The 9,408-nt window shown below is 42.8% G+C and overlaps 1 protein-coding gene across 2 annotated transcripts in view; it reads left to right on the forward strand.

The window, feature by feature from the left end:
* LOC105262702 (uncharacterized) overlaps positions 1-9,408 on the forward strand; it is a 196,090-nt gene that overhangs the window by 154,961 nt on the left and 31,721 nt on the right. The window lies entirely within an intron of this gene.

The following is a 9,408-nucleotide window of genomic DNA, read 5'->3' on the forward strand; positions in this document are numbered from 1 at the left end:
ATATTATATATATATATCATATTATATAGATATATTTTGATATGCATAGCGCCAAAAAAAGCTGACAAAAAACGTTACATGCTTTTTTTTTTAAAGGGACTAGGCAGACCCTTCCTCTGGGCAGGCTAACTAGGTTGAACGATTCTGGTTCTGTTCAGTTTTCCACCCAATTAATATTATCCACACTGACATGACCCACCAAGCTTTTTGCTCTCTTCGCCTCTCACCTCTGACACCTGTGGCACCTCAGGCTCCCGATCTGCACATCCCCAAGCTATTTATTCACCATCACATCTAGCAACAGCGCCCTGCGTTGCTCAGAAAGTATACACTCAACCCTGAACCCCATTGCGCTATTCCCTCAGGACCAATATATGTCGAGTATTATTAATACGAGACCCAAAATCCATTTCGTCTTCTCTTCAACGCGGATTGCAGCTTCACGAGGAATCCTCTCCTGGTATTAACCTCTATGTTTCAGTCACCCGAAATGCCGTATTCACAAATCTACCACCTAAAATTACCGCCGACGCTACCCTTCACTGCCTGTCCAGGTTGAAGCAAACGGTCATTCTATCCTGTACTCGGCGTCTCTGGATATCGTCGAGAAAAAATCTAAACCAGTCCACTTTCCAATTTAAACTCCATCGCTTGCCAGATTCAATAAAAATATGTATGTGGGGAAAAAGTTATGGGTCAAATCGTAAGAGTACAATCGGTTACCTAGATTTGCCCTCCTCTTTTCCGTAATTTTTTTCCAAATATAATAGTTACACATACCGTTCATCCAGAACAGGAAAGTAATAACCGCACACAGATGGATAAAAAGACAAAGGCGTTTTAGTAGAGTGTAAGAGTATTTTTCCCGGGTCAACACTCCGGGATATTCCTCGAACTATTCTGGCTGCCACCTCTATCGTTCACGATTGGGCGCCAGCCAGGTTTTTCTGGAAAACCTGACGGAAAACCAGCCGCGAAGGAATTTCGTCAACCCCGCGGACTTTCGGTGGTGGGTCTCACAATCCCGAGCCAGCATCAGCATGGCACGGTAGAGTGGGCGAGGTTCACCAACGTACGAGTAACTTCAATCACTAACTTCTGCCGCGCGTACGGCATCGTCAACGATATCTTTCGAGGAATGTATTCCCCAGACTCTCGTGGAGGGATGTGACCATTCCTCGCACGTGGTACTCTCTCCTCTGGGGTGGCTCAACTCCAGACAAGACACAGATTACCTGCGAATCCTTCTCACCCCGCAGGGCGCCGAACTGCTCGAGGCACATGCGACGTAGGTATCCGGAGACGTTTCTCACCCACCTAACGTCCACCCCAACTCGAGAACTCGGTAATAGCAATCTCATCGCGAGTCAAAACTAGAGTTACTTCCCATGGAGGCGCGTGCGACCGGACCGACGGGAAACACCTTGAATCCCAGCCCATAGTCCACCCCAACACCATTGACTTCGCCCTAGAGATGGATCTCTGTAGCCTCGGACTCTCGTCCGTAGCCTCAAAGTAATTCATTGCATTGATCGGGGACACATAAGTGTCCCCTCCTCTCGCTATTCCAAGATTCCTTGGAACCACGTACTCTTCATAATCCCGGCAGGAATTATTGCCGCCAACTGATCCCGAGCTCCTAAAACATCCCCTCGAGACCAGCACTCAACGCGAACTGTCCGGAAATCTCCCAAGGCCTTCTCCCCCTAGTCTGAGCATCTCCGCGACTGTGGGTCATCCGTTACCCCACAGCCACCAATCAACTCGACGGGATCCCGTGTCTCGTCCTTTCACCTAGCCGTTGGTCCCTGGTCTAAGTCGATGGCGCCCTTCGGAACCATCCAGTTGGAATGCCTGTACGTCGGCCCTGGACTCCCTAACACAGCTGGGTGGATTTCCGAATTGGGAAACAGCTATCGTCAGCGCCATCACAGTGTTCCGAAACATGGTCTCACCCTACCACGTTTCTTCCCACTATGTGATTGGTCAAATTCACCTTCGGAGCGGCCTGATTGGCCGTCGTCCGATGTTCTACTCATCTTTCGCTCGGCTATTTCAGCCGGCGTTAGATGTCGTTCCTTTCACCTAGTGACTTTACTAGTGTTTTCTTTAGTAACGAGAAAAATCTCGTTACAAGAGTCATTTATATATTACGACACTTTACATAAAGCGAAATGGAACGCTAAAGAACACTTGGGATTTTGAGTCAATTTTAACATCATTTTTTGTAAAAACTGTCATGACCCAAAGGAAAATCATCTAAATTCAATAACTCAAATGTTATTTTATAGATTTCATTCAGACCTTTGAATTCGTATATAATATATCTCCGCGAATAGAATTCAAAGTCAGAATAGTTTAGAGTAAAACGCCGAATTTATGGTATAATTAATAATAGAAAAAAATCATCATGTCTCTCTGAAAATCGAAGAAAAACAGAGTTAAATTATATCGTTTTGAAGAGCTGCAAACGTTCTTCGAAATTATGTATAAATATTCTGATGCTTGCTTGGAAGTACTGAAAAGTCAAAAAGGAACTGAATGTTGAGTGAAAACAAAGAAATACATTTTGGTCTGAAAATGCCCGCGAATCGATAGAAGGTGATACGGAGCTTTCTGAAACCTTTCTAATTGATTTATAGAGTATCTCTACCGGTTAAATCAATAGACATAAAAGTTGGTAAAGAATATTAATTTTTAGGGTGTGCCATAACATTAGGGATGGAAAAAACTCCAACAACGCCATGAAAATAATAATTGAATAAGATCAAACATATACCATTCTGAAGAGTAGAAAATTATCTTCAAAATAAAATAAGGGGGGGAGGGAAGAATAGACCCCGGGGCAAAATGGACCGGTACACATTTTTTCTTTAATTACTGATTCCGTAACACTCGACCTGAACGTCATGGTATGGAATTTTTGTTTACAAAATTATGGCTTAAGTGGGCGATTTTTTAGTTCTGAAAGAAGATATTGAGAAAACAAAAACGAGAAGAACAAAAGAAACCAACAAAATCCTTATAAAATATGTAGAAAATTATCTTCTACAAGCTGTGCAATTTGAATCGGTATAAAATGAGTTGGGATTATTGTCAGCCTTGAACGTCTCGAAAACCGCTGAGCACCAGGTCACACAATGATCGTAACATGTTCAAGTTATCGGAATCAATTTGCTGACAAGCAAGCTAAAAAAATTAATGCACCGAAGAAACTGAGTTAAACAGCAAACAAGGCCAGAGGTAGCTCATGAGAAAACAAGATCTGCCCAGAAGTACCAGGGAGAAATATTTCTGAGTAATAGAAAAAAAATGTCCTACTTTTATCCAATCAGCAATTTAAAAAAATGTCCACGAGTCCATTTTGTCCCACCCTCCACTAGGGTGTCCACCAATGTCCCCCATGGCCAACGTCCCCCAATTTTGACATTTGCCTCCAAACAAAAGAAGTTTGAAAGGCATTTGTTTTATAACTTCTCATAGAATTATTTGTTAATTTTGAAAGATTTCTTTTCCTATGAATTCTTCGATTCATCTCAAAACTAGACAGGATTCGAAAGTGTTGAAAGAAAATCGAGACATTTTTCAATCATGAAGTTATCTCGGTACTTCCCGACCCCTCTTTTATCTCGAGATAAATTTGTGAGGTAATTTAATAAAATACCTGGTCCAGATGGAATTTGCACAGAAGTATCAAGGCTGAATGAACTACCCTCAGCAGTGCATTTCTTTCCACTTCTTCAAAATCCATATGAACTTTCATTCGCTTCGTTGCTAGCTCTGGAGATAATTTTTTAAAGACATATTTGTAGACTTCGTAGTAAGACTCTTCTGTCTTCCTTTCCATAAGTGCATGAACAATTGTCGAACCTTACATGCGATGGGGGCAGCACCTTTTTTAATGATTTTTTAATCAAATTAAAAAGATAGAATTTAAAGACAAGATCGCGTTCGATAGATTGTTCATCCGGCCCTTAAAATATATTTTATTTTTCAATAAAAGTTTAAATTTCCAATAGATTGAAAAGTCATGGGCTCTGTGGCGATTTTTCAGTGTCTGTGGAACAATTGCAAATAGGAAAATTAAGAATCACTACATTATTTTAAAAAATTGCAACGCTCTATAAGTAGTCAAAGTAATTCATTTTTTCTCGAATACTCAAAGAAACGCTTGTTTTGACTTCCATAGAAATCATTCAAGTAAACCCTCACGTGATCAAAGAGATAAATTTTAATCTCCAACAACTGTTTTATTTTCAGTTTCCTCGGAACTGAATCAAACGTTGCATCAATAAATAGTGTTACACTGTCTCCAACATTATTTTCGACAATTGTTTTGATGAAATTTAGATCAGCCAGGACAACTGATACGTCACCATTAGTATCTATGAGAACTTGCGATGTCATTTTGCTTTTGGGGTAGGTTAATAGGGCTTTTCCGTTATCTGTTTCCAAGGATCGACCGAATTCTTCGACTGAGTGAGGAAATGAAGGATTTACCTCCAACTTATGACGTGCCATAGTTCTTCTCACTCGATGATATGGAGTATCACTGAATTCAGGATATCTGCATCAAATGTGGATGTCAACAAAATGTAATTTATTTCTCTGAAAAGACATCAACTACTTCTTTATGCAGTCATCAAAAACGTCACGAGCGGTCCCTTTCGTGGATATCACCATGTTTTTCAAATCATGTCGAAATTTCTTTACAGCAGCATCAGAATTATTACATTCCCAATCGTGCGTCGTAGTAATGATGCAGTGGCCATTAATTATTTCCGTTTTTCCTCGACAGGGAGGGAAACCTTTCTGTGGGCGTCGTCTGTATTTACATTCTAGTTTCCTGCGTTAAGTCAAAAAGTTTATCGCCTATGTCAACTAAGTGAATAAACTGTACTTTTGTGGTTTGAAATTTAGATTTCTATTCTAAGATAGTTCCACCGCAATGACATTATTTACATAGTATATCCTGACATGCGTTTGATGTGATAAATGTAGCCATCATGAATGTGATCTTCAATCACAATTTTTTTCTCCGGCTTCTTCTCTTCGACGGTATCAATGCAAGGATACTCATTCTCCATATACGAACTATTCTTTAGCTCACTTGAAGAAACTTGAAATATAAATTGAGGATAAAATAATTATAAGGCAGATTCCTTGTCAATATGTGACTGTGAGAAACAGTTGAAAAATCAAGGAAACCTTAAAAAATAAATTTCACGTCACGTTTTTCCAGATACCGCAATAACTTCGTAATTTAAAAATGTCTCGATTTTCTTTCAACACTTTCGAATCTTGTCTAGTTTTGAGATGAATCAAAGAATTCATAGGAAAAGAAATCTTTCAAAATTAATAAATAATTCTATGAGAAGTTATAAAACAAATGCCTTTCGAACTTCTTTTGTTTGGAGGCAAATGTCAAAATTGGGGGACGTTGGCCATGGGGAACATTGGCGCACACCTATAAGTGAGAAAACTCATCATCCTTTTAAGATCGTTTAGCATCCGATTCTAGAGAGTGAGGGAATTGAATCATCGACCTGGCACGTCTGTTTGACACATAGGACTCTTCATTATCACTTATGTCTGACTTGAACTGTGTTGGATTTACATTTTCTCGTTTTTTGGTGAACCGTTGAAGGGGTTATATACAGTTAGGATTTTCAAAAAATCGATTTTTTTGCGTTTTCTTAATATATATATATATATGTATCTGAGTATACACACACAAAATTTCAAGTCGATCCAACGAATATTTTCGAAGTTATAGACACATTAGTGAAGGCGCGCAGAGGGATCTTGCAGTAGGGGACCGGCGCGCCAGCCACATACCTGAACCGGCTGCCTACCTGAACCTTGCTATCTCTTTTATCGGAGTTTGCACCTGTCTAGGGTATATCTGTCTCTTTATTGTATGTTCCCTTTCTAATTTTAAATTCCCTGCACCTAAACTGCCAAATATTGAAGAGTAGAAGCCAGTCTAACCAGAGAAGTCTAGCGGTACTGTTGTGCGCCTTTTTCGGTGACTTTTTAGTGAAAATGAAGTGTAGCAGTGAATTGAGAAAAACGTCGAAAGTGCAGAAGTCAAGAAGGAGAAAGCGAAGAAATGTTTTCAATCCGAAAACAGCTGCAACAGATGAAAGCAGGTTTAGTGCCTCCGCAAAAAAATTGAAAATGCAAGAGGAAATCTTGGTGCCGCGCAATTCGTCCGTAGAATATCGAATTATTGGAACGATGTGTGGGTGGCTTTACTCAAAATAACAACGAGAGAAATTAAACAAGTGTTTAAAACGATTATTCCATCCTTCCGTCAAATTGTTCGTTCTCGGTGCACCCTCAACCGTTCGATCGTAAACATTCCACGTTTCAGGAGGGAAAAGAGGCAAAGAACGTTTGACGTCTTCAACATCCCGGAAACGTAGGTTTCGTCAAAATATTTAACGACGTCCGAAGCAGTGGAGGGCGCAATCTCCTTCAGGTGTTTCATCCCCTCGACCACACTTCCAAGAGGCAGGAATGCGAAAGGCCAACCCGTCAAGCATACTGCAGAATTTATTAAATTCTGCGTCATGCTTCTACGATTCAGTTAAGCTTAAATCCTGCACTTTCCTGTAGGTGCTTTGATACAGGTGATAAAAGCACCCTCGGAGCTCCACTTCATCCCCAAATATTTCACGGATAGCTTTGGAAACGGCGATTTCAAAGTCTAAGTAAAATCTATGGGGATCAAGTGTAATATTCCGATCACGACATTGTAACGGGATTTTCGGAAATCCCGCACATTAAACTAAACTTTGGCTTACGTTCTCTAAAAATTCTGCCATCTCGACCCTCTCCCGGGAATTCCTCGAATCGTCGAAGGGTGTGGGGACTGGGGCCCGAGTGCTTAGGGTGTTAGGAGGCCTGAAGACAGGCAACAGCACAGGGCGGACACGTGGAAACATTCCCAGCTCCCCTATGAGACTTGCTGGCACATAGCATAGGACTCATACCGGCGTATGAGCGCTCCATGTTAGATGGGGTAGGCATTCGGACGGCTGATCCTTCGAAGGGGTTGTTCGAAGGGGTCAGTGGCGACGTTCGAATTCGGCGCGCTCCAGGAGAAGCTAGTGTCAGGGATATCCTCCCTGCGGCGAGGGCAGCACGTCCCGGCACACGGCAGTTCACCCAGCCGTAGTCGAGAGTGGGGAGGCATCGGCACTACTGTCGACACTGCCCACTCACTCGGCAGAGCCGCTTCGGCTGGCTCCCAGTGCGGACCACTGGCAGCTCTCTCTCGAGCCCTTAGCTGGCTCCCAATGCCCAGCATTGGTCTTCTACGCTCTCTAGGTGAGGATCATCCTCTCCCCGGGATCACTCTCTGAGTGAGGGCAATACCCTCCTCGGGTGGTGTTCTCTGGGTGAGGGCCATGTTCTTCCTGGTGATGTTCTCTGGGCGAGAGTCACCCTCTCCTCAGTTAGGCTCTCTACATTTTGGGGCTACCCTAGTGGGCCCGACACGCTCTCGATGGTGTGCAATTGGGTGAGTTAATCCCCACGCTCTTGGCCTACCGGCACTACGCTATCTGACATCGCGCTCTCGGCGAGGTAGTCCTAGAGGTCGCCCTCCGCACCTCGGATTCCCGCAAGTAGACTCTCGGTATCCCGAACCGCTGTCTGGTCTCGTTCGGTTACGGTTATAAGATCGCGTATCGGTGAACCCCGGCCCTCTCTCCACGACCTAGCATCCTGAGCAACCCAGGCCTTCCCGCTTCCGTTCCATTCGTCATCGGCTTCTAGCTTCTCGCGGGTAGTGTTACGGTAATGAGGTTATCGTCGTAGTTCTGGGAGTACGGACTCCCCGGTTTTTGGATTTATGCATTTACAGATTTTGTGTTGTCGCGAGGACGAGTTCCAACCCCACTCGTCCAGTCCTTTCGTGCTCTTGTTTTCGGATATTTCGGGATTTTAGGTTTAATGAGGTCAGCCGACCTCGGGCAAGGCAGGGCACCCCCCCTCCTTGCCCTTGGTTCGGTTCTTTCGGTTTTCCTTAGCTTTTGGTCCACAAAAAGCTAGCTGGCGCCCGCAGTAATTCGGTTGAATTGTAGGATGCGAGCACGGGAACGGGCGAAGGTAATAACTATCGCCGATCTTCGGGACAAGATCGAGAAAAGTGTTACAACATTTATCCAAAAACACCCTGAACATCTCCTCATATGTTGCCCGTGTCTTACGGTGAAATAATGCGTACGCTACCGCAACGTGCACTTCACCATATATAACACGCACAACATACAACTGTTGAAACAGTCGAAGAGCAAGTTTGAAGTTGCCGTCAACATACCATTCAGTAGCTATCCCCAACAACTGTAACATCCGGTCAGTTGCAAAGATCAGCATCCGAACTTCGTTGTCCTTGTTATCGGCCACGAGAAACCGTTGTGGGTTCGCATCCCCATTCATCGTCCAATCGCCTGAAAAAAAATGGAAAAATATCAATTTAAATGCTAAGTTAATTTGACAAATGAATCAAAATTAATATATAAACAATTGTACAAACGTACCTTCAATCACCAGATCCTCAAGCCTCATCGGCATAGGCAGCACGTGCGAATCACGCTGGTGATAGCGAATCGTTCGCGTCGTCCAATGCTCTTGAGGTAATGTGGCTCGTGTGGGCGATGCCAAGGATAGAGCGCCTTGGGAAAAAATTGGGCTCGGCCTCGCTGAGGATGTTTCGGCCCGTTGCTTCATGGCGTTATAGCCACGAGTCACATTCCTCTCGCAATATCTCCTGAATGATTGTGTTCAGGAAGAATATTGTCGAGAGGAGTAATGCCTTCTGTCTTCAGAATGGCTGGGCACTGGAATAAATACATAAATAAAATGCACAAAAAATACAGAATAAATTCATTGATAAAATTAATTCCATTACTATTTAAATTCATCAATTGCACTTACCATAGATGAAAGACTGGCCTTATCACATCTCCAAGTTGTGTAATTCGTGTTTACACGTTTTTTTACATACATGTATCCACGCACTGTATCACACAACTTCACACCCTTCTTATTCGATCATATGATCTCCATTTTCCCCAACCACATGCGATAATTTGTGAAAATGGACTGAAGAGGCCGCATGGAGACAACTCCAGTCGAAATATTTCCTAAATGTAAACACTGGACTGAAAAGTTGAGAATGTATATAAAACACACATTCCCCCTTTGTGCTAATCACAATACAACAAATTAAGCCTCTGAAATTTTCAAATATGACGACCAGCAACTCAGTGGCTAAGAGCGCGCCTAGTGCTTAAGAAAACGTGGGTTCGATTCCCCATGAAATTAAATCATCTTTTTTTTTTAAAATTTCCATTAAATGTGTTATGTGGGGAGTGGGAGGGGTCTTCCCCCCCCCCC

The sequence above is a fragment of the Fopius arisanus genome, unplaced genomic scaffold (genome assembly GCF_000806365.1).
Source record: "Fopius arisanus strain USDA-PBARC FA_bdor unplaced genomic scaffold, ASM80636v1 scaffold00010, whole genome shotgun sequence".
Lineage (NCBI taxonomy): Eukaryota > Metazoa > Arthropoda > Insecta > Hymenoptera > Braconidae > Fopius > Fopius arisanus.